The following is a 26,381-nucleotide window of genomic DNA, read 5'->3' as shown; positions in this document are numbered from 1 at the left end:
ACAAGACAAAATATTAATGGCACTATCTGTAATATTACTTATGCTGAATATTCTTATTTAATTGTTTAGGGGAGTTCTGCTGGCTTGGAAAGGGTCAGCTCATTTAAGATTGCATCCTCAGTATTCAGTATTTCAAATGTCAGGACTGGAAATCTTCAGAGATTTCTGTCCCAGTATATAGCAGACACATGAAGTAAAGTAAAATATTTGTAAAGAATTATTTTGTATGCAAGATGTTCTTGTAGCAGACCTATCAGTTCTAAACATGCAAATCCTTCTCTGTGGCCCAGTGTAGTGTTGGGAAAGCATATTTCAAACCCTTGAGGATGAAACATTTTTGTAAAGTATCTAGTGAATTATCAACTACTTCAAAATAAAAGCATTGAAATATTACTAACTAGGGGGAAAAAAGGAAAATAAAATCTTAACAGGAATCTTTGACTACAAAGTAAAAAATCTCAGAACTAGAATTAAGATTTCAAATGTTAATACTACATTTTAGTTGTATATCCAACCAATGTATTACTAGTAATTTATCTTGCTGACCCAAGTATGAATTCAGTCATGCAGTGTTCTCTTAAAAGAGCAAGAATTCAAAGACACTGCAAATGCAGTGACCTTCTCTTCCTGATCTCATTCAATTTTCTTTTTAAAAACAATAGTCTAGCAATTATATACATCAGACTGCTTTCTCCTCATTTCCTTTTCTTGACAGGCTTTTTGCAGAGGTTGAAGTGTGAAGGCCTAATTATATTTTCACTTCTAACATATGAAAAACCTATGTATGTAAAGGGAGTTTTAAGGAACAAAACTAAAATAACATGGAATTCCAATATACTAAGATTGGTTTCCTGATTATCAGTATTAAACTGTCCTGGTTTCAACTGGGACAGAGTTAATTTATTCTCAATACCTGTTGCAGTGCTGTGTTTTGGATTTGGAATCAGAATGGTGTTGATAACTCACTGATGCTTTGGTTTTTTACTAAGTTGTCTTTATCCTAAGTCTAGGACTATTTTTTGTCTTGTCTCATGCTCTACCAGTGAGGAAGTTCACAAAAGGAAGAGAGAAGGAGCACAGCTGGGACAGGTGACCTGAACTGGCCAGGATATTCCACACCATGGAATGTCATGGCCAGTCTCTCAACTGGGGGGGTTACACAACAGGGATGATTTGGGTTTGGGAAGGGGATGTACACATAGTGAGCAGTTGTATTGTGCATCACTTGTGATTTTTTTCCTGTCTACTATTATTTTTATTATTATTACTACTACCCATTCTTATTGCATTTTATTTTACTTCCAATTATTGAACTATTCTTATCTCAACATACAAGTTCTACTTCAATTCTCCTCCACTCTCCACCAGTATGGGAAGGGGAAGAGAGGGAGCTAAGCGAGTGGCTGGGTGGTGTTTCATCTCCAGCTGGGCTTAAAACCACAACACAAACCCGAGGAAAAAAATCTAAGTGAACAGCAATTCTTCCTTTTCTATGCAGAACTTAAGGCCTTGTGTACGTCAGTGAAATGTTCTTGAGAAACTCAAAATTAGGAAGCTCTGTTGCTGCGTCATGTCTGCTTTTAAGACTGGTTGAAAAATTCTCAGAAGGGATTTGAGTAAGGAAAGAGTCTGTGTTAGCTGGAATGAATGTGCTTAAAGCAGCTTTACTGCAGACTTGGAGAGTGCCAAGGAAACAAAAGCAGTTACAGCTAATAGTTCTGTGGGAGAAGGAAGAGGGTGATATGTGGATATTATGCTGTGGGATGCTGGTTTGTGCCTGGTCTTGAAAGGTGAAGATGAAAATCAAGTTAGGAGGAAGAGAAACTGAAAAGGAAAACTTTATTTGCTTCCTCAGAGATAAAATCTTCACCTTTTCACTTCTGCATCTTTAATTAAATCTCTTGCTGTAATAGGACAGAGCTAATGGTACCAAGTGGTGCCCAGGCTGTGAGAGCTTGGGGCATGCTCTGCTGAGAGCTGGAATTGAGGTGGAGGGAGATGTGTTCCCCACTTGAGGCAGCTGTCTGCTGCAGGAGTTAAAGGGAATTGACTACAGAGCTGATGCTGACATGTATAGTAAAAGACCATAAACCTCATGTGGATGTTCTCATTCAGAGGTAAGGTAGCTCTTTTAGCTGGAGTCTGGTTCTCCAAAAGGTTAAAGCCTGTTTCAGCTCTGACTGAGAGGGCTTAAATCTGAGTGACTGCAAGCAGACAAGCTCTTAGTTCTGAGTTACTAACTGTGGCCTTGGGCCTGTCATCCTCCAAATGTATCTCACAAAGAAACTGTTTGGCTTTCAAGGGAGCAAAATAAATTGGAAATAACAGTTCTCAAAAGTTCTGACTTTGGCTAGTATAATAACTTACCAGGCAGAGCTGATACAAATGTATATCTCAGTCCTAAAATACTGTTCTTCATATGCTCCAGTGCTCCCTGGCATAAGGACACTATTGTATGAAGAATTAAATGGACAAGCTCTAAACAGCTACAGGAATTGTTATAATGGCATCAGTGTAGAAGGAGTTTATTGTTAGTTGAATAGTGGGGCTTGCTTCCTGGGCGCTAACCTTTCTCCCTATTAATTCTTTGACATGGAAGGAATTAATAAGATTCCCAGAGAATAGCTTTTGTACATGGCTTGAGGAACTTAATTAGTATAAAAGAAACGGTATTATTCCTAAAGCTACTTCATTACTGTTGGCTTTACAATAGGACTTTTGCCTAAAATGTCCCTGTCTCCTGATTCACTTCCTGCTATAAACTCTGCAAAACAATAGACATTTCACAGAAGATATATAGCCCTGCATTTCATCAGCAGAACATGTCAGGCAGAGCACATTTATCTGTGGTAAAGGAAGGGCTTTACTGTGTCACTGTAAACTGGTGCTGTTGCTCGAGCAGTTGCTGTTCAGTTGACTTGGATGGAAATTACAGAAGGGAGCTGACATTCCATGCCTGCTTTATGACAAGAGTTCACTCCAGCCTTTGGGTCAGTGGGAAGGACTGTGCCCCGTGGTGCAGAGGTATCCATTTATGCTGACCTGCAGGGCTTCTTAAAAAAAAACACAACAAAACAAACAGAAAACAAATGTGGATAGCTGGCAAAAGCTGGCTTTAGCCACAGTTTTGTTTAAAATTCAGTTATTAAGATGAAAAGTTGGTTGTTTTATACTGAATTGTAGGAAGCTGTGTGGGCTAGACTCTGTTTTTCCACCTTTTTAAAGTTGCCATCAAAGCCTAGGCAAGCTCTCCATACTTGAACTATTCCAGTAATGATGATCACATAGATGCCTTTGCTATTGACAGAAAGTCTTCTATGCCTTAATTATTCTGCAATTTTTTACATGTTAAAAACGAATCATTCACATCTGAGGTAGTCACAGACAACTGTTGCAAAATAGAAAAGTTTGGACAGTATGAAACAGTAATTAGAAACACTTGTGAAAAACAAGGAGAAAACAAAAAATATTTCAGACAAGAACATGGCTTTTATTTGAAAGGTTCTTTCCCAGTGAAAGTTGGGCAGTGAAACAGTGAAATTGATTGATTTGAGTGGAATTGAATTTAATAATCTGAAATTCCTTGTCATTGGTTGGCATATATAGTCACTAACGGCATTACATTTGCAATCAAAATATGGTTCAGGATTTAAATTTGCATTTAAAGTGTAAGCAAAGATTATAACACATGGAGGTTCTTAGCAAGAGAGAAGGAGTTTGAAGAGAATTCTGAAATGTTATGCCAGCAGTCACAGAACACAAAATTTGTTCTGAGTGAAGGCAAGAGACAGAATTTCTTCACAGGGAAAGTACTAGTGCTTAAAAGGACACATGGAATTTCTGAGGACGCAGAAGAAACAAGAAGCATATTTAAAAATAGATTGTGTTAAAAGTAAAAATAACCGTGGGATACTTATCTAAAGTGAGAGGATTTTTTTCCCCACAGACTTCCTGTCCTGTTCCTAACAGTCTGAATCAGATGCTCACCAGTGGGGCTGGATAGACTGACTGTCAGCTGTTCTTCTAAGGAAAAAGATTAAGGGAATGTTTCACTGGATGTCACATTTTTAATATAAATGAAAATGTGCAGAGAACAACTGCTTTTTAATACTTGGGAAAAATATCAAAGTACTAAATCAAACTGATGATACGGTAAAGTGTAATTCTCTCCATAAGTAAATTATTTATGGCATCATAATAGTGTCATCTTGCTGAGATCTTGCATCACTGATGATAGATATAATTAGACCACTAATCTCTTTGAATTCACTATGAGAAAAACTTAATCTTTGAATATACATAAAGTTAATTTACACTTGATAAATTGAAAGAAATAGTACTTTATTAACCACTGAGGTGTATTTCCCCAAGCAGTTCTCCGAGTGCATATATGTGTTTACTTGGTGCATGTAGCCTCAAGCCCTATATCTATTTATACAGACATTAAAGTGTGTTACTGTAAGTAATGCAGATCACTGTACCTGCATGTGTATTAACCCCAGTGCAGACAAATTGTGCTTTCTTCACAGGCAGAGCAATAGTGTCAATTCCAAAAGTACACTAAGGTGACTCTAATAATGGTGCTTTCAAATTGTTTCTAATGCTACACTTGGAATGGGGTAAAAACTTGGCAGTTAAAAATGTATTTTCAAAACTCTGATAACAGTTATTGTCTTACTGGCTTCCAAAGGTATCCAGGCATTTTTCATTTAAGTGTCAAAAGGAGAGAAAACATCTTGCAAGCAGGAAAGAATATTCAGCAGCTTGAAAATATTATTACCTGAAGTGGTGCCTTGAGAAACCTCCAAATATTAAGATCTTCATAAAAATTGCCTTTTGGTAAGCTTTATATTTTCCAGCAAACAGTCCTACTTTTTTATCTTCAAAATAATGATTTCATAGCATTTATAAATATGTTTCATTGCAGTTATAAAGATGCTAGTTGAATCATAAAGATGTTTAAGTGAAACATTGGAAAACACAATTGTTATTTCTCAGGTTGTACTAAAATCTGAGTCCAGTTGTTTGTACAAAAATGTTGTGTAAATTCTTCATTTCTGATCAATCTCCATTCCCTTGGAAGCCAGAACCATTCAAATTCCATATGAAGATAACTCCCAAAATAACACACTGCCTTTCCACTATGACACAACAGCTACATTTATTGTACCTATATGGAGGGGGGGATATATTATGCATTATATCTATAGAAACTGTAGTAAGTGTATATATGGAAATACAGTAAAAATGTATGTAAATAGAGTCATAAATTGTATACAATTTCCATGTACATATTATAATGTAATATATATATAATTATATGTTTATATATATAATGTATAAGCAGTACATCAGCCTACCAAAGTCAATGCATGGGAATAGCTGATTTGAAGATTATTTTCTTCATTGTCAAAAGACTGTCTGGTAGCTTGTGCCACCAGACTCAGGACTTGAAGATACATTTCTAAATCCTCTCACAGTAATTGTCCCCAAACTGGCCTAAGATAAGAACATGGGCCCTGGTTTTCACAGGGAGCGGCATAGATGCAGTCTGCACTGGGTTTGTGCACAGTGGAGTGATTTTGGGGCACAGGGTGGTGTCATTCAAGGAACTCTGTGTGGAACAGTGGGGGATTTTCTGTGTCAGTCCAGCCCAGTCTGCAGGTTCTGTCTTCTGCCAAACTGGAATTCCCTTTCATCACAGTATGAACTCTTCTACCGGGGACTGCTGTGATTTATGCTGAATTCCTGTTCTGTTTCTTCCATCTTTGAACAAGTTTGAGCATTATTTGAGCAAACAAAGAGATGAATGACTGTTTTGATGTTAGATTGAAGAAAGTCTAAGTGTTCTGGCATGGAGAATTCCCAGCTTTGACAATGCTGTAGGCAAAACGGAAGCTTAATTCCTTACAGAAAGAGCTGTGTTTATGATTGTATCTGTCCCTTGTAGTGTGCTGTAAGGAAAGCTTGGTCTCACATTAATGAGAGACACTAGAAAACTAAAGTGCAGCTCTGGTCAGAAGTGTAAGAAACAATAAATTACAAGATTGCTCCTCTCAAACGTGAACTGATAACTTTCAACACAGTACAGTGAAGAAAGGGAGACTAGGAAAGGGAGAAATCATGTTCAGTCTTAGGAAGCTTACCAACCTGACCAAATTTCAGAGTAATGCTAATAGCATTTAATTCAAATCCATTTGTCAAGGACATTCAGAAGATAAATTTTATCCCAGTGCTATGGTCTTACAATCCTACTGAACTAATCTAAGCAAACTTAAGTTAATGAGTCACAGACTGAGTGAAAGAGTACAGGAAGACTTGGCGTCCATCTGATTGTACGCCGACTTGCATAAGAAACACGGCCAAGAGGAAAATACTCTTAGGACTGTTTTGCAGCCCTACCCAGTGATCCAGAGCTCTTGCTGTTCTCAAACCAGGCTGTCCCTGGGGACAGCGCTGGAGGCACAGCAGTGATGAGAAGGGCAGATGGGAGGGAAATGCAGAAAACTAGCGGCAGAGAAGGCAAAGGTTGAAGGGACGAAAGAAGGTCACCGTGGTGGCTGCTGCTTGGAACTTCAGATAGTTTTCTGTCTAAAACAAATAAATCCGAAAGATAGGCGAACTAACAGTTCTGATACCGGGCAAGAGCCGCGTAGCTCGGCGGAGAGCGGTGTAACCAAAGCAGCAGTGCCTGTCGGAGGTGGGGCTGTCCTTGAGCCCGTGCCCGGGACAGCTGCGAGCCCGGCCCGGCCCGGCCCGGCCCGGAGCGGGCGCTCCCGGTACCGCAGTGCCGGCGGGGTCAGCGCCCGCAGCGCTGCCGGCCGTGGAAAAGTCCCCGACCCTTCCCGGGATCTGTCAGCTCGCTTCGGGAAGGAACATCTGCTTGTTCACGGTGCCCCGCAGTGGGAACGGGACACGGACGCGGCGTTATTCCCGCCGCGCCCTGCCACGTTCCGCAGTGCTCCTGTCACGGTTTCCTGCGCTCGGATACCTGGCTGGCGCTGCCCCCGGGATGAGCCGGGCCCGGGGCGCGGTCGGAGCCCCCCGGGTGAGCGGGATCGGGACCGGGGGGCGGTGCCGCGCGCGTGGCTCCGGCTGTCCCCGACGGCCGCCGGGGAGCGCGCGCCGGCCGCGGGCGCGCGCAACCGCCCCTCACCGCCCCCGACGAGGAAGCGGCGTTGATTGACAGCGACCGACAGCCAATAGGCGGCGGCGGAGCGGGAGCTTGCCCGCGCTCTCGGCCAATGGGGGGCGGCTGGGCGGGCGCCGGGGGGCGGCGGCGCCGAGCGAGCGGAGCTCAGGGCTCGGGTCGGTTCCGCCGCGCTCTCGCCGTCTCGTCTCCCCCGCCGGGCACGGGCGACGGGCAGGTCCCGGCGCTGCAGGTGAGGCCCGCTCCGCGCCCCAGAGCCTTTCCCTCGGCACAGGCTCGAGCTGGGGGCCGGGCTGGGATCCCCGTCGGAGCCGTTGGGCAATGGCGGGCGGTGGGTCCGGGCGGGGGAGCCGCTGGTTCCGCGGCCGGGCCGGCGGCGCTGCCCGTGCTGCGGTCGGGCCGAGCGGGGCGGGCCTGGGGGGCGCCCCCCGGAGACCCCGCTGGCTGCGGGCTGCCCACCCCACGGCGCTCCGGGGCTGCCGCTGCGGCGGGCGCGGGGAAGGTGAAGCTCTCCTTGCACGGCGCCAGGCGGGGAAGGGCAGGGCTGGGGCTTGCGAGGGATGACGACACTGGCTCGGTTCCTGTAGGAGGGGAGCGCTCCCTGCTCGGGGAAGTTTAGTGACCCACTCCGTGGTGGTGGCGGCTTTGGGTCGGGGAGGTAAAAGAAGTCTTAAACTTGAGCAGCTGGGTTTTTCCTCCCGGCTTTGAAATCCCGGCGCCCCGGGTGATGGCAGGTAACGATGCTGATTTGGTGGGAGGAGATGTTTCTACGGGGGACAGTGAGGTTTTACACAGCTCAGGGCCTCCTGAGTACTCGTAATGACCCAGCTCAAGCACACTTCTTGGTCTTGCCGTTGCCGCCTTCTATCTTGACTTTCCCTTTTTTGGCCTGTGGAAAGAATCTCCTCATGTCCCAGGGCGAAACGTCAGTGTGAGAGACAGACATGTCTTTATGGACGCTGAGGTTACCTGGTTAGGGAAGAGCAGGATGTGTACAGTGTCTGCCTGGCTCGCTGTGGCTGTCGTTCTCAGCTGTCTGTGCTTGGAGTGACTCAGAAGCTGATAGATCCAATCTTCTGAGCCGTCATCCTTTTGCCTGAGCACTAAAGGAAGCCAGAAAGACGCAAGTGCCGTATGCTGTCCTTTGTAAACTGAACAGTTTGAAAACTAAATGCGGTCTTGCAGTTTTAAACGCTTGGATTACTTGATTGAAATAATAGATTAGCCAGGATAACTAAAAACTAGTACACCACTGCTCACATTTCCTGTACCTGTTTGTGTAAGTTTGATCATTTGACGCAGACTGGGGTTAAAAAGCGAGCCATGGATGTGCCAAGCACTTCTGTCTCTGTTGTGCTCCACGAGCTCCTGCTTTAAATGCTGCCACGAGACTGTTCTCTCTTGCTGGTGGGGAGTAGGTGAAGGGATTCCCTTCTGCTAGCTTGGATCTAATGCCAGCATCTGTTCAGCTCTTCTTTAACCTTTCCCCTGCTTTTAAAAGTTAAAACATTGGGCATTGTTATAAGAGCCATAGTGAAGGTTGCATTATGTAAGCAAGTGAGTTTTCATTCTGGTTTTAGTGCAAGAAAAGGATCATTCTCATACGTCTGTGACGAGATCGGCACCACTTCATTGCTTCCTTGGGCAGGGTGGGCACACATGATGGCTTTTATTTCTTATGCTAAAACGTGAGCACTAACTAAGAGTTTGCCAGCTGTGTTAATTGCATTCTTTACTATTAAGGTTATTAACACTGAGTGCTCGTATGCTGGCTGTTTTATACTTGTGCCTGCCTGAAATTATGTTTTGTCGAACTTGCAATTTGGCTTTAAAGATAGTAGTTATAGTCTGCCAATTATGACTGAATCAGCTTAAACAGGAGCACCTATTAGCATAAGGAGCATGTCTTTTGAGCACAATGTAACATCATTTTAGGGATCCCTGATCTCTGTACACCACAGTTTCAGTGTGGTGAGCAGGAGAGGTGTACAGGTGCCCCCTTGCTGTGACTATTCTGTGCTCCAATGCTCCAAACTCCCTTTGGGAAATAGTTTACAAATCTGGATCAATCTTTCTTTTCTTTTTTTTTTTTCCCATGACTTTGAAATACCATCATAATAAAATGGCTTTTTAATTGTGGTCTAGATTGTTGTCATCTATGAATGTTTTTGAACAGTGCCTTCAGAAAATAGCTAGATGATGTATCTTTCTAGTGGGTGGATGTCTGCTATCTTTTCTTGTGACAAGCCACTTGAATGTTGGTCTGAAATCAGTGAACCTGTTATTTTTACTAGGTGACACATTTGAATGATTTAGTGTCAGGAATGAGAAGTTTTGTTCTCGTGGTCTGTCTGTGGAGCATGTAGGCACCTTTTCCTGCTCTAGAGCTGAGTGAGCTACGTGCTTAAAAGTGTCCATATGTCAATTCTGTGCTTCCCTGATTGTGGTTAAAATGAGCCTGGAGGTGACTGTGGGTTAATGCAGGCCAAGAAAATTCCATGCTTATTACAGGAATTGGATGAAATGCTTAGCAATGCCGCCAGTCAAAAGTTGCCTGTGCTTGTACAAATCTGTGTTGTAATACAAAGTAGCTAAAAGGTAGCTTTGTGTTTCTGAGTTGGAGCCTGGTTTTCTTAGTGCAGCAGTTCCTGGAAAAACTGCATCTTCTTATACATTAAGCCAGGAGTAGAGTAGATGCAGATTGAAAGTGGTTTTTGGTTTGGCTAGTATTTTTTTAAACATCCGTATCAACTAATAGATGAGTGCCTTTTTGGTTCTTAGAATATCTGGTTTTTTGGGTTTTTTTAAAATACTATGATTTAATTATTTCCTTGTTGCCTGAGATCTGGAATGGAGTGTCTGATGCTTGAATTTAAGACTAGTCTGTGATATTAGCAACTTCTTTGTAACACGAGATTTAATTCAAACTCTGTCATAATGCCCAGAACTTCCAGAGGTGACACTGTTCTTTTCAACTAAACGCAGTTACTGATTTTTGACTTTCTGTAATGATGAACTATTCACAGGAGATGAAAAGGAAGAAGTAGGAAATAAGAGTGATGTAACCAAGCTAATTATTCTGTGATTGAATAGAATGCTGTATTTAATGTGAATGTTATGTGGCTGGTTGGCTCACTGGGGTTGAGAAGAATAACCTGAACCTGACAGTAAAACAGCTGCTGTAATTCTGGGGTTGGTTCACAGTCTCTATAGTCCAATTTGTCACTAGACTTCAATATTGTCCCTGTTACCCTTTAAGATGCCTTGCTCAAGGGAGGGGAATAATCCAAATTTCTCTAATGGTATTGGTCTAGAATCTGCCTTGATGAGGGCTCCATGGAGTGTGAGAAATTCTGCTTGAGCCACTGGTGCACTTGCTTAGAGTCCTGTGGATCTTGGTGGACAGGATGTGTCAATATTTGAGGAGGTTCCCAGCCCTAATTGGTAAATAGGGGTAGAACTAACATGACTGTTGTAACACTGCACAGTTATGAGCTCCAAGGCAAAAAGAAAATGTCTCTCAGGCTTTAAGTAAGGTGGTTTGGTTCAGATTTTTAGATCATGCAAATATTTAAAGACTCTTCTGGCTTACACAAGGTATTGTAAATATTTTGATAGTATTGGAAACCTGTATCTCAAACTGTTTGGCTTTGAGCCAGTGCATATTGTTAACCCTTTTTGCTTGTGTAGGACTCTGCTTTAAGAACTAATTCCAAGGCACCTATGGATCAAACATTTTAGACAACCTTTTTTGCCTTTTATCGCATACCCTAGAGCAGTGAATGCCAAACCAGACTACAGTGTATACAGCAAAAATGGTGAGAATGAGAAATCTGTATGCTATTATTAAATATTTATTTGACAGAATTTTACTGAAACCAAAAAGACTGGATTTTATGTAATCTTTTGATATAAACTTGTAAATGTAACATAGTATATGCTCTGAAAATGGGCACCACTCAGACTTTAAGTGACACTGTGAATGTTAAAATATATTCTAAGTATCTTCATATGCCTGTTGTGATTAATGTATCACGGAATCCTGCTGTACTTGCCAGCTCTTAGCTTTTGATATAAAGTAATAAATAATTTGCTACTAATAAAACTGGCTGACCTTGGTGTTACTGGACTGTTCATCCTGAAGTCCTTGTTGCAAAAGTGTGATATTCTTTCTGTCTTATTTTATTGTGTCTTTGTGCATGAACAGCACAAACAAGGCTCATAAATCTGACTTTCATGTATGATTGTACATCATTCTCTCCCACATACCGGGTAAATCTATTGCTACCTGGTGATTGTAGCAACAAAATGTGTATGTTGACTGGGCTCTGAAAGGCCTAGCAGAGTTTTTGTGCCTGGCCTCTTATAGGGTTTTGGGTTACAAAACCAATTTGCACAGAACTTCTTAGCTAGCATAGTAATACTAGCTGAATATCGAAATGAGATTTTTTTCTTTAATTTTTTTTAAAATTCTCTTCATTTAGCAGATGCACAGCCATACCTGATTAATTTTAAAATAATATGACAAAGAATATAATGAGCTGGGTTTTTTTTCCTAATTTCTGACTTAATAGGTTAAATAAAAGGTGCAGGGTGAATATGTTCAATGTGCACTTTTTAAAAGGGATAACGTGAAGTACAGATTTCAATAAATAATCTGCAGTGAGTCATAGGACAAATGGGACATGGTTTTGGTTTGACTTACACCTCTCATCCTGTCCCTTAATTGAGGTTTTCTTGGCAATTTGACAGATACCTACCTCCCTGCTGAGTGAACAATGCTGCTTTCTTTTTGGGAGAAATGATAAATAGATAATAAACAGGTACAGATCTGTTAAATTAACTCTATTTTATGGAACCACATGTATGCAACGTCAACTTGTAGGCATGCTTACTTTTGGAGTCCTTGAATAATATTCTTAAAATCATATTTTCCAAAGTCTTCAGGTTAATAGTTAAAGATAAAAACTTCAAAACTCATTTTTCAGTTACCTGAAATAATCTAAGTACTCAAAGTAATCTGATATCTGGTCAACATAGAATTATGTTTAACTTGTTGGAGCTGTTGAGCAGCTTGCTTTAAGGTCTAGAGGGAATTCATTTGAAGGAAATGATTCCTAAGTTCTTTAAGTTCTTACTGTGTTGAGTGAGTTACAGTTCCCTTCTAAAATGCGAACATACTGTTTTATATAGAAGAAACTGGGTAACCATTTCCTTTACACCACTTTTCTTTAGTTCTTGTGTGTTAGAGAGCTTTATATAAAGAATGCTGTCAGTCTAGTGTCATTCAGACACAGACAGAAATAAATTGAGTGGTTAGCTTTTCCTCTTTTGAGCAATTAAATTCTTAGAAACTGTTACACCCACGACTGGGAGTATTGCCTTCTCACTGATTATTAGGGCTCTGAGAGTTGAGGTTTTTGTCTTTTTTCAAAGCTGGTGCAACTGAAAGTAGTAACAGCCAGCACACATGGATAAAGTATAGTCAACCAATAACTTTTGATTGATAGTGCCACTTCCCAAAGCACACTTCCATGTTGTCTTAAGCAGAGTTCTAAATGGAAAGTTAAGTGAAAAGAAGTTTTATTCTGTTGCTGTGTCTTGATGGCCTGTGGTGAGATGACCATAGTTGGATGCCGGCTGCCCCACCAAGCAACTCTATCACTTTCCTCAACTGGTCAGGGCAGAGAAACTGTAACAAAAGACTCTCAACTTGAGGTAAGGACACAGAGAGATCATGCCCCAGTTATGATCATGGGCAAAACATACTCTATTCATGGAAATTAATTTAGCTTATTGCAAATCAGATCAGAGTAGGGTAGTGAGAAATAAACACAAATCTTAAAACACCTTCCTTCCAACAACCAACCCTTCCCTTTTCCACAGGCTCAACTTCACTCCTGATTTTTCTGCCTGAGTGGCACAGGGTGACAAGGAATGGGGGTTGCAGTCAGTTTTTTACATGTTTATCTCAGCTACTCTTTGCTCCTCATACTCTTTCACTGCTCCAGAGTGGGGTCCCTCCCACAGGAGACAGTTCTCCACAAACTTCTCCGACATGAGTCCTTCTCTGAGGCTGCAGTTCCTCACAAACTGCTCTGGTGTGGGTCTTTGCAAGGGGTCAGTCCTTCAGGAATAGCCTGCTCCGGTGTGGGTCTCCCACAGGATCACAGGTCCTACCAGGAGCCTGCTCCAGCCTGGGCTTCCCATGCTGAGGTCACAGTCCCCCTTGGGCATTCATGGCTCCACTGTGGGGTCCTCCATGGGCTGCAAATTTGGCTGTATCCTCAGGAGCATGTGTTGGAGAGGGCTTTAATGAATAGAATGAATAGGCAGGTTTGGTATGTGGATCATGCATTAGCATTCTGTAGACATTTTAAGATATTATCATTTGATTATACAGATTTTAATTGCTGCTGCTCTTAAAATATGTAATTAGGTTGATTATCCAGTTGCTAATAGTATGCAGAAGAAATGCAAAAGAATGTTTAATAGATTTTAATCCAGGAAATAACCATTTATAATCATCTGATCTTTTCTGAAAAAGACCAGGCATAGGACTTGTGTGAATGAATCCCTGTTGCAATTTGATACATCCACAAAGAAAATTTCCCATTTAGATAAAATGAATGTAGAGTGTACCACAGCCCTGTTAGGTACCCAGTTAGCTAATTAGTCCTGCTGCCTCTAACGGGTAATCTCTCTGATGTATAGTCAGATAATATATACTTCTAACTGCCTACCTAACAGCACTTTATTTATATCCTACAGTTCAGCTGAGTGTTCTGCTCCATTTCAGGATTCCTCAAACTTGATGCTTAAAATATTAGCTCATATTTATGAGGTAGAGAAAAACTTTGTCTTGGTACAATTCAATGTGAATTGCAAATAAGGATCTTTAGGTTGTGCTCATTTCAGCAAACAATCCAGATAGCTTTATCAGCACTGATTTTGGTCTTAGATTTCCTCAGGTTTTTTTTAAACTTGTCTGGGCAGTAGATCAGTCACGATTCCTGGTCTGTTCACAGGTCACCAATAATAATGGTAGATAGCTTAGCAGTAGCTTGGTGAACACATCCAACTTTTAATATTTCTTGACTGTCTTTTCAGAACTTAAAATAAATGTAACCTCAGACTGAGCTTGTATTATTCTGTATCTTGATCAGAATACCTTGTGAAAGCAAGTTCAGTGCTGTGTTGAAACATAGGTCCTCAGCAGTCACCATCACTCAGGATGGTGTCCTCATAAAAAGAAAGTGTTGTTAAGAATTTGGTCATATAGGATCTTTCTTTTTACTATGTAATAATAATTATCAACTTGGTATACTCAGATGGAATCTCACTTTATCTGTTTTAATTGACTTGTCCTGGTTCTGGCCAGGACAGGTTAATTAATGCAGTAGGCAGGAGGGGCATGGCCGGGACCTGGAGGTTATTCTGTACCACCTCAGGGAATTTTCCAGGGAGGGAATAAGGCTCCCTTGAGGAGCATGAAGGAGGGAGTGCCTTGGCATTGTCATGGTGTTTCTTTGTGCTGAGCCTGCTAGAGCATCCCAAATTATATTTTAAAATTTAAAATGAACAAAAGCTAGTTTGGAGTCCTAAGTCCTTTTAGTTTGAAGGCTGATAATCATATCCCACAAATAAGATTATTTGTCAACATTCATCTTCTGCCTTTGTTACTACATTAGAGTGATCACTGTTCAAAGGTTGTAACAGTAAGGATAATAAAGGAGCTTTGAATATATTTGCAGTCTACCAATACAACTATTTCTCTGTTTGTTCTGCTATCTTCTGTCATTTCTAGCTTTTGTTGTATTTGTTACTGTGAACTTCTCTGCTTTCCCACTTCACTGGTGTTCCTGTAGGTAATGACATTTTCTTCTTCTGATGCAGCTTTGGGGACAGCTATTAAGGGAAGTCTTGTGTGATTATCTATTATTCTCATGTGATATAGTAATATTGAAATAACTCTGAAGTAATATTATTTTATCAGATTGCCAAAGCTGAACTTCTCAGGACAGGTAGTCACTTCTAGTTCTGTCATCCATTCTCTTTTGAGATCTGGATGCATGGAGTCCCTTCGTAGTGAATGCAATGTGCTGTTGGAGTTAGGACATTGCCACCTATAAATCCCATGCAAATTTTGGAGTTGGGAAGATGAAACATGGAACATAAATGGATGGCACCAAAGCCCCCCCAATAATGTGTCATTGTCCTTGCCACAGCAGGTCGTGACAGAAGGAGCTGAGTGTGCTGGGTTGTTTATTGTGCAGTAGTGGCCTCTGGTAGATACCACTTAGTGCTCATGTGGTGCAGAATCTCTGTGGAGTGTCAAGTGTTCTTTAAAGTGACTGGTATTTCAAATGACTAATGAGTATCATTGCAGAAGTGTCACCACTCCTCTTGACCAGTCTTCTCTCCCTACCTAACCACATACAAACTCTTCAGCTGTGTGACATGCACAGTGAAGTTGCTGTGTTACTAAACGGGTTTGATTTATGTTCCCAAAGGCAAAACCATAACCTCTTGCTTGTATGCCTACTGCTTACACATAAGTAATGAAAAAAAATCTTTTTGCCTTTCTTTCAGGGTGCCAGCCTTTTTCTGAAGGGTATCTTGTGTGTGGTCTATGTAGTTGCCTATTCTTTGTGTTAGCATAAGGTCTTGTAGTTTGTTAAACTGGCTCCTAAGTTTGTTGATGCTTCTACTCAGTGATAAGTTACTTCAAAGCCAATGATAGTCTGTGTTGTGACTAAAACAGGAAATCAGGGTTTTTGTCTGGTGCTCAGCTATTTGTTCTTGCTGTGTCCCCCGTGGACATTGTGTTTATCTGACTATGCTGTGTCTAGGGTCGGTTCTCTGGTCCAACAAGAACCTTTTTATTTTTGCAAAGTCATTTTCAGCTGGATGGAGCTGAGCACCAGTTTGAGTTCCCAAAGAGAATCGATGGCATAGGGATGGGTCGGGAGGGATGACTGGGGATGTGGCACAAACAATCCCAGTCACTGTCAATGGAATGAATTGATGCCATAACAAATTGATCAGGCTACCTCTTGAGCTATGGAGTGCAGTGAATAATGTCTGTGGAGTTGGCCTGTAAAGTGAATGTTGAATGTAAACAAGTCTCTGTGTAAGTGCTTTTATAATCAGATGCATGCCAAAGATGGTCAGGTGTAATAAAGGAAGGGAAATGGAATGGATATAAATGCAACATTGCTGCTTGCCCTGGCAACTGAAGCTGTTCTACCTGAGCTGCTGAAATAAAACCAAGAAAGATGTGACACTTCTTCACCCAGACTCTACCCTTACATTGTCTATAGTTAAGGGAATTGCAGATGCCCTTGAACTTGTTTCTTGATTTTTACCAATTTCAAATGCATGGGAGAACAGAAAACAACTATAAAATTATATTAAATTCATCAATTTAAAGGTAAACTTGTGGGTGTTTTCCTGAGCTTTTTGCTTAAAATATTTTGGAGTGGGAGTTCCAGAAGACAAATGAAATACTTTTTGAAGTTAAACAAGTACCAATTAGAAAGGAGCCAAGAGTCCTTCGTTTTTAGAATATTCACTTGTAGATAATGTAGGTGTTTCTAAGGTTTAATCCTGCTATTTTATTCTTATGTAATGAACTACATTTTTAATAGAAATAAAAAGTGAATGCTAAGTAATTGTTTTGAAACTCCTAGCAGATTATTTAGATTAATCTGTTAACACATTATTGTTAAACCAAATATTGAAGAAGTAGCTTTGAATTTCAATTCAATATTTAATTTCCAAAACAGATGCAATTTTGTGGAAAGAATCAAGTATGTTTTTATAATGTTAATACTTTCTTTCCTTTTTTTTTTTCCCCCTTTCTTCCAGAATAAAATCTAGGTGTGCAAAAACTTTATGCCATTGCTATAATTTCATAAACTTGGGTTTGTGTTTTTGGGTGTTAGCTTTTTGTGCTTTTTTGTCTTGTGAGGGTTTTTTTGTTCATGTAGGGTTTTTTTGTTTGGGTTTTGGGGTTTTTTGTTATTGTTGGTTGGTTGGTTTGGGTTTTGTTTTTTTTTTAATTACTGGAATTTGAGAAGTAGATTTAGTTGAATTCCTGTTTTGTTCTGTGATACTGTCTAATCTGCTTTCTTGGCTATTCTGAGTGAACTACTATTCCACCAGATTTATTTTTCTTTAGGCAGGTGCTTAGATTGGCTAGCAGAGAACATCTTAGAGTAGTATTGCAGAACATTTAGTGGTTTTCTTTGTTTAATTGTTGTCTGCACTGGAAAGTTGCCTGGGCTATCATGAGTGTCTTCTCTGTTCATTGAGCTAAGATCCAGTGTATTATTTATGTTCATACACACAAATTTGAGGAGGTTAAAAGACAATCCACATAGTTTAGAATGATCTGTATGTGAATCTTCAGATGGATTTGAAATGAGATTTGATCTTAGCATTGGTTTGAATTTGGCTGAGAAATTCTTTGTCCAAAGCAATGTATAAGCAGCTGGTTTTGCTTTGGCTTGTTGCATCCCTATATCAGAGAGCAACATGTGGGTTTAGTCTGTATCAAATTATTGTATTTTAGCTCTTGGTTTAGCATAGGCTATTCCATAGTTTCTGGTAGAATGTAAGTCCTGTGGTATGTGATACTATGAGTAAAATCTGTGCTGTGCAATGTTAATTGTTGTCAAGTCAGTCCCAAACAGTTCAGTAACTGATAAACACAAATAGATGAAACAAGTATCAAACAGTGACTCTGAATTTATTTTGGGAACCTATAGTTCCTATGCTTCAGACTTTGATTAGTCTGATAAAATCTGCTGTTGGTTCTCTTTCTACAGAGGTCCATTTAGCTGGGTTTTTTTACTAATCCTGTACAGAAACTAAAACTGTGATTGGAGATCTCCCCTGTATCCCTCCTCCCCTTTCTTGCAAAAGAGGCTGCATAGGAAGCACCTTTGTTTCTACTTGTTGTTAGGCATTGCAGAAACACTTTGTGTAATTAAGGAAAAGCAGTGCTAAATTCAGCATGTAATTAATGTGTTACTGAACAAAATTACTAGTTTTACAGTAATAATTTTAGAATTTTTTATGCCACTGCAAAGGTATCTTATTGCACAGCAGGAAAGAGATGAACAGGTTTCAAAGTATTCAAGTATTTCTAAAGGTGCTTCATTTGGTTTATGTTTTATTTTTTGCACTTGCAGCATTTATTTCACATATGGATTATTTCATACATATGGAAAAAAATACTAAATTCTCTGAGTGAATATTGCTATCTCAGTGTAATATCTTTTGATATGATTTGTCTGAGTTGTGAATGATGGTAGTATTTCAGTTTTGAAGTTTATAGTGTTGTTTTTTGTTTTTTTTTTTTAATTTTCAGGGTTCTGTAAAGCATCTAATTTATCTAGCATACTCACTGGAATGCAGTTTATTAGGTAGCAAAAATACTATCAAAATCTGTTGTACAAATTGGCTCTTTAAAGCTGAAGATTTTATAAACATGCTTCTGAAAATATGTTTTGAATTTGCCAAGGAAAAATGCATCACATGAATTCTTCCAATTTTTTTTATTGCAGTGAATAATTAGAGAACAAAGTTATGTAATCTCATTTCAGGAAAAGAAAAGCTTTTATGAAAATCTTGTGAAACACTCTTTGTAATGCAATAGCAATTAACTTGTGCAGTGTTCAACCCTGCAAATGGGGAGAAGTAATGAATGTAGAACTTACAGCTCTTGTTAAATTGCTTTGTCAACTGTTGTTGCAATCCTCCAGGAGTCTCTGCATTGCTTCCCAGAATGAATTAAATCTGAGCTACTTTCTCTAGTTATGCAGCTGAAGCAGCTCATGAGAGTTACTGGAATGTGCAAAGAATAGCATATTGCACCTAGGCTTTGACATTAGAATTTATGTAGCTGTGGATACTGAAAGGGTTGCTGGAAGTCCAACTACATAAACTTAAAAAGACACACATATCTTGTTTCCCAGTTGTTTTTCTGTCCTGAGAGGGGAAAAAATCATCTCAGCTGAAAGACAAGTACAAGTAGGGATTTGGCATATATATGTCAAATACATAAAATGAAAATGCATCAGCTTGGAGTTTTGTCTAAAGCCAGGCTGCTGCTACTTAAATATTCAAGCAAGAAGTTAGGTATTTGAAAATTCATTTAACAATTTGTTATTTCATTTCTCCTGGTTTTGTCAAGAACTTGGAACTTGATACAGAATTACTGGTTATTGGAAGTAACTCCAAATCCCGAAGTCATTGAATATATTCTGGAATATTACTGTTGAAATACCCTAACTAGAGGACTTTAAAATATGAATTTAGAGGTTTTCAAAATTTGGATAAGTTTTCAGTGCCTTTATCTTATAAGCAAAAGTGCTGGATTTGTACTTGGATACATTGGATCCCTTGAGCCAGAAGGTGTTTGCATAGCTAAAAGAGCCTTTTCTGTATCATTGTGTCCTGATTACTTTGTGTCAGTGACATTAGGAGGAAGTTTTTTCAACCTATGTTGGTGCTGTCTTCCATTGACCTTCACCTTTCCAGACACAAGAAAATGGGCAGTGGTGATACAGTTTGGTTGTCAATTGGAACCATGGGGGAGTTAGGAAAAGTAATTTTAAGGCTAATTTTGCTAGGACTTAGTCACAGCTGTGAGCCAGCACTAAACCTGCTCAAATGGCCTTCTTTATTGCTGCACTATTTTTAGGTTGAAAAGGCTATCTTTAGAAACTTTTTTATTTGGTGAATGTTGTAGGGATATAGTTCACATATTCTCATACAAGCATCCAGGGAGAACTTTGAAAAAACCTTAGAACTCTTCTGATGTTGCATAACAGTTATGCAGCAGTTCTAAATTGTTCCATTTGGTACTAGGCTTCATTATTGAGAGCCTCAGAGTGAAGACCAACATGAGATTTTTGTGGCAGCTACTATATCTTCTTTTAGAACAAGTTCTTAAAGCTGAACTGCAGGGGGATGTTAGTTCTAACAAAATGTTGGCTAGACAGGTTTGGTGTCATTAAAATTGCTTAATTTGTGTATCAATAAGAATAGACACAAATAAGAATAGCTGCCTTCCTTTGAAAGAAGTTTTAGGTGTCAGTGGTAGAAATGCAAGTCTGAAATAGTTTGGATTTAGAGCTTTATTTCATGCCAGTGGATGTTACCATAAAATATGTTCATATCATAAGGAACAGATAGTTATACCAGGAAGTAGCATGACCAGGACAAAGACTAATTGTTGAGCATCTGTGTACCAAATGAGTGTTTTTTCAAGCTTAATTACTTTAGGATCTGCAATTTATGTAATACAAAATGGACCATAGTGAAAAATCTATGTCATTACATGAATTAAGTATAGTGTGAACTTTTTGTGTTATACCAGTACCATGACATTTTTCTTCACATATTAGAATTCATAGTTAAAGGATTAGTGAACGGCTTTGGCTGCAAGAATCAGTTGTGTAGCCTTCAGCATAAGGAAAAAAGAAAAAAGGACAGTTGTCTGTGTGCTAAAGAAGCAAATGAAATGTGACTGGCCATGAGAATGGCACTCTAGCTTTTGTCCTTCAGAAGTTGAGTGATGTCTTGTGAATTGGTAGATAATTGATTGTGGAGTCTTGACCACTGAACACTTTGAAGCTGTGGCTGGACAGGGTGCTGGGTAATCTCAGTAAGGCTCCCTTTCCCAATAAAGGTTGGACTGTTGCACAGTTCTGTGATCTTTGTAACTTGACAAATACTCAGCTGAAGTATTTCTTATGGGATCTGATCACTGTAGCAAAGTGTGGCTGTTGAACACTCTTTGAAGAGATATTGAGGAGTCCAGCCTCATTTGCTCCCAGGACTTGTTTTCAGGATCCTGTGACCCTCACCATAATCTTTGTCTTTTCCCAATTTAATCAGTTATTGTGTCGACTTCCCAATTAAAATCTGGCATTAAAAATGCAAACTAACAGTTTATCTTCTGTGGGGCTGAGAAGTAATGGATTTTTTTCCTGATGAAAACTAAGTCTGCTAGACTGCCCTCTGTCACAGTTAACTACATCATCAATTGTCAGACTCAAATGAGCAGGATTTCCAATGCTCAAGTGTCACTGGTTCATGACAGGATCAATAAACATTAGCCTTCCTTGCTTTGAAATTGGCATTTTCAGCTGGAATTATGATGACCATGGGCTTTTTAAGATAGTGTGACAAATATAAAGTAGATAATAAAATGTTTTCTCTTCCCATGTAATATATTGGATATTCAATTTCTTCACAGCTCTTATAAGGGGAAAAGGTAGGCAATTTGTTGGAAGGTGCCAAGAGTTGGACATTTCATTTTCAGTTTCATAAATCACAAGATGTGTATTGTCTAATGAATCAAGGTTATTAAGCTCTTAAATACTCTATAAAGCATATACTAATGATATTTTTAGATGTAAAATATAGCTAGTTTTTAAGTGTAATACCTGTTTTTATAATTTTGGGTGACTAATGCATCGACTAGATATTTTGCCTCAGTGAAGCAGGTCTTTTCTCTTTCAGATTTGGACAGTTGCACACGTTTTTTCAGTATAAAATGATTTTCAAGTTAAACACAAAAGGAAAGAAAGAAACCACTAGAGGAGTATCTGTGTGTGTACCCTTCAGATATTGTACCACAGGTTAATAATACTTAATGACAAGAAACCCTTGCAGCTAGACTCACCATTTGTGCTCTTAGTTTTTCTTTTTGAATTACACATCTGTCTTAAACATTACATTGCCTGTTCTGAGATAACCTTAGTAGATACTCCAAAGTATATTTTTAAAGTATTTTTCACAGTTGTTCTTTCATGTGCTCTGTACCCTTAAGCTTTAGAAGTAAGGACGAAACATCTTTGAAGCAGCTGTGGTCTGAGACATGATTGTGTGAAGGTTTTTTGTGACCTTGACTCTTCAGCTGTTGAGCTGCCTTTATTAGGAACAAGTGTTAATGAGCTCATGGCTGGAGTTACTGGAGGGATTCTCTTTTGGGTTAGAGAAACTCCGCCACTTCTCCAGAAAGCTTGAAATGACCAAGGAGCTACCATGGGTACTGTTTGTTGCTAGAGGTAGTGTTAGCTTTGTGGGTTTAGGAGAGTTTCTTGAGGTGGACCTATTTTTTCTCATGTTTATATTAAGGCTTTAAGCCTTCAGAACCAGAAGTGATAAATGCCTGTACTTAAGTTTCACAGGTGTTCTCAGCTGAAATGCTTTTGACTTGAATTGTGACACTAAAGAGTGTGATTATGAAAAGTACCATATGTGTTGCTTGTGAAATATTATAAATAGTATCTTTCTATATGCAATTTCTGACATGTTTTCTTCATTATCTAATTTTTTTCTGCAGTATTTCAAAGTCTTGTGTATCTATTTTATTCTACCATATGATAAAGATAGTTCAATATGAAATTTATTATTCATTGAGTAAGCATGTCATTTGGTATTCTTATTCTTGGGGAAACAGAAATCTTATTTTCAATTAAACTTGGAAGATATTTCTGTATAATTGAAGCTTTCATCTTGCAGCTGTTTCAGCTGTTGAACCATTTAATCCTTTTTTTTATTCCTTTGCTGCTCAGCCTCTTAGCTGACGAGCCATATGGAGATATGGCTTTATGATGGCAGTCATATGTAGACAGGTGACTCATTTCAGTAACCACAAACTGTTGCAGAGCACTGGCTGAGCTATCATTGTGAGCAGGGACACAGAGCCCTGCCTGCAGTGTCATGGTGCACTTCTGTCTGTGTTCATTGTCACCCCGCCCTGGCCTTGGACAGGAGTGTGGGGATATCCCAGCTGTCAGCTCAAACACAAACCTTGGGAGACAAATATGGGATGGAATCTAGAGACGTTCAAGCTGAACTCAGAAGCACAAGATCACTTGCTAGGTAGTAAAATCCCTTGGAGGTGGACCCTGATAGTGGCTTTTATAAGCTGGCTGAAAATCTCAATGTGTTAATAGCTCTAGGCTAATACTCTAGTTTCTATATGGGTTTATATGTTTGTGTGTATATAGATACATGGTTTATGCACAAAGTCCATGTTAGAAATCCAGTTCAAGCTGGATTCCTTTTGAGCGTGTGCAAGTTGGATATTGTAATTCCAGATTCATTTTATTACATGATACTAACTTTGTCTTATTGAGATTGCTTTGTGTTATTATACATCATGCAAAAATACCAACTGAATTCTATTTTCATTTAAAAGATGATGTTGAATTTGAATATAATGACTCCAGACTTTCTAGAGTCTTAACATTAAGCAATTTTATGATCATGTGTAGAATGGTTTGCAGTAAACTAAATAGCTTAAGAAATTTGATCACTTTATTCTGAAGCTATTTGTGCCTGTTTTCTCAGCTGTTACCGCTATCATACTGCTATTTTGTGAGTGTAGGGGTTACTGACATATGAGTTAAGCCAAATTCAGAAAGAAAAAAGATATGTTATTGTACCTCTAGTAGCAGTTGATTGAGAATCCTTGTGTAACCATTTAAAATGCTGAAGTTAGCAGCATATATGCGAAAAAGGCAGTTGTGTAATTCCTACTTTTACTAAGAGTGTTTCAATAATGTGACCAACTTTGGTCTTACTTGATATTAGTCTTGGGTGCTTGGATTTTCAACCACAGGGTTTTTAGTCTCTGCCTTGAGAGAGCACTAAATTGAACTTGGTTCTTTTTTCTGTCTTCTGATTATTCCCCATATGCAGACTACATGCTGCTGTTTTAATGCTCCACAGTCAGTGATGGCACAGCTTTATTAACTGCTAAAACACAGTGGTGATGGTGGGTGCAAGAACTGTCAGCTCATGGGGCCTCTTGTCCCGCTTTCCTTGAACTTCAGTCCAATTTAGGTTGCTGACCTACTTGTACTTTGGTCAAGCATTAATTTAAAATGGCATAAAAAGCTTTGCTTTTCCTGAAAAGCCACAGCAAGTTAGAAAAGACTACTCTTTGTGAGGTTAGTTGGGCAAATTTAAGCATTCATTTCACATGATAATGTTTAGGGATTCTACATATGAGTGATTTGTGTGTTTGAGAGCTGTATAAGGTCACATAACATGTACCCAGATCACTGAAAATCGTGGGGAAGACTGGCTGCTCTGCTGTGCTTTCTTTTCTAAACCCTTAATAGGATTAGTGAAACCTTTGTGAACCAAAGAAAAACTTTCACCTCCTCTCTTGCCTAACCTGGATATCATGTGCCTCTTTTAAAGCAGCACTTTGTTTTGCACTCTGAAAACTCTTGATTTTTCAGTTGCATTAAGGGTTAAAGTTGGTGTAAGTGTACTCTACGTGTTTTAAAAATCCCCAAACAAACCAAAACAAACAACTCCTCCTCCCTGTCCCTTTCTGTCTTTGCTTGTCAAATTACATGTACAGGAAGGCCATAAAATATGATCTCTGATCCTAATATTAAAGTATAATACTTCCAGGTAGCTTACACCAATGAGCTTATAGTACATGGTAAGGAGCCAGTTCATTATATTTATTGCAAAAAAAAATTATATGTTTTTTGGGAATGTTTCATTCTGCTAAGTCAGCAACTCATGTTGTATAGATTACTAAGTAGTAAGTAGAGGTCTTCTGACCTTGTTGCAGTAATTACCATTTCAGGACCAGAAACTTAATTTGCTGGGAACATGAGAAGTCCTGGCTAAAGTTTACCTCAGATTTACTGAGCTGAAAATCTGTTTAAATAGAATTCAATAATTTCTTTTTTTCAGTGACCATCTTAATGAAGCTAAGTATCAAGTAACCTTCTCTCCAACTTTACCACAAGCAAGCAATTTAAATTCTTCTAATAGTTCTTTAGAAACTGCATTCAGTTTGCTTTAAAATCTGAATTAATCTTATTTAATCTTAAATATGAAATACAGTCACATGCTCTTTTGTACTGTTACACTATAGCATTGATTTTGAACCACTTGAACAGATCTTTTATTGTTCCTAAATGGATAATTACTTATTTGACTTACTATAAGAAGGGTAGTTGAAGTTAAATGTGCCTGTGGTTGTTTTCTTCTGCATGTATGAATTGTGTTCTGCAGAGGTCTGTACATTTTGTATCAGTTCCAGAAATGAAACTGGTGAAATGATGCATGATCTGATGACTATCACAGCTGAAAACGTTGCTTTTAAGTTGTAAGGGTAACTTCTTTAGCAGTTTCTACATTGATAATGTTTTCCCCAAATACTGCACTATTCTTTAATGTATTTTGAGAGTTGAGGAATGTTGCATGATGATTTGACCTCCTTTTTGTCAACAGGGCTATGGCAGTGATGGGATAATACCTGCAGAAAGAATTGGTAATTATGGAAACTACTGTTTAGAGCCTTTTCACAGCTTTGATCTAAGCCAGCAATTATGGAAGTGGTCATTTAATTTCTGCTTTAGGGTACGAGTCCTGGGGTGCAGTTCTTTGCCAGCTTTAGTAAAAGCTATACTAGCAAATAATTTCTGGTGTTATAGACTACTTGTGTTGAGGATCTGGCCTAGAAAATTGCTGTTTGTTTACTAGAGAACAATCTATTCAACTTCCAGGAATTTTGTTGGAAATGTGATGTCTCTGTACTGTTAATATCAAGTATACCATAGGCACATTGTGGTCTGTTATTTTACTGTGGCTGAGGGTCTTCTCTTCCACCTTCGGCAATGTCCTTCTGAGGCTTTGGACTTTCTCTTTATCCATGGTAAGGAGATCATCACTTCTCCTTTTCCTTTTATTTTTATCTCCAAAACGTGACAGAGAAATTCGCTAGTACTTGAAGAGTACACACATTTTCCTGGGCTCACCCATGCAGCTTCCACTGCCCCAATCAGCCTTCCTATTTTTGCCCAGCATAGTCATCTATATCTCTCCAAGATAAGCAGAAGATTTGGGTATTCTGACACGTTGTTAATGCACAGATTTCGTTTCTAGCAGTGATGTAGGCTTTGGAAACAAGTCTGTGTTAAAGACCAGGCTGAATTTGGTTCAAGCAAGGTATGTGAATTGGTTCTCTCCTGAAGTAAGGAACTGTAGCTCCTCGGTGCAAACTTCAGATTCAGGAAGGCTGCCCTGTTTCACCTTCATTTAAGGGTTTAAATCTACTTCTATTCAATGCACGCCAGCATTTCATTAATTAATATTACAGCCCTGTATTTCCTGAGATGGAAAAGTACAGATTTGACTCTGAAACATTGAAACAACACATCTGTTTCCTAAGTGA

The 26,381-nt window shown here is 39.3% G+C and overlaps 1 protein-coding gene across 5 annotated transcripts in view; it reads left to right on the top strand.

Annotated features, from left to right (window-relative positions):
• Window positions 1-7,270: 7,270 nt before the first annotated feature.
• The window catches only part of PACSIN2 (protein kinase C and casein kinase substrate in neurons 2), a 52,957-nt gene continuing 33,846 nt past the window's right edge, over window positions 7,271-26,381 (top strand). For 4 of the 5 annotated variants that reach the window (XM_033057619.2, XM_033057616.2, XM_033057617.2 and 1 more), the window contains exon 1: window positions 7,300-7,382. The gene's annotated coding sequence lies outside the window, so the exon portion shown is untranslated. Of the gene's footprint in view, window positions 7,383-26,381 lie in introns of all 5 variants that reach the window. The other variant, XM_033057620.2, reaches the window with a different exon arrangement.

The sequence above is a fragment of the Catharus ustulatus genome, chromosome 4 (genome assembly GCF_009819885.2).
Source record: "Catharus ustulatus isolate bCatUst1 chromosome 4, bCatUst1.pri.v2, whole genome shotgun sequence".
In the NCBI taxonomy this organism is placed as follows: Eukaryota; Metazoa; Chordata; class Aves; order Passeriformes; family Turdidae; genus Catharus; species Catharus ustulatus.
This window is presented reverse-complemented; position numbering and strand designations above follow the sequence as displayed.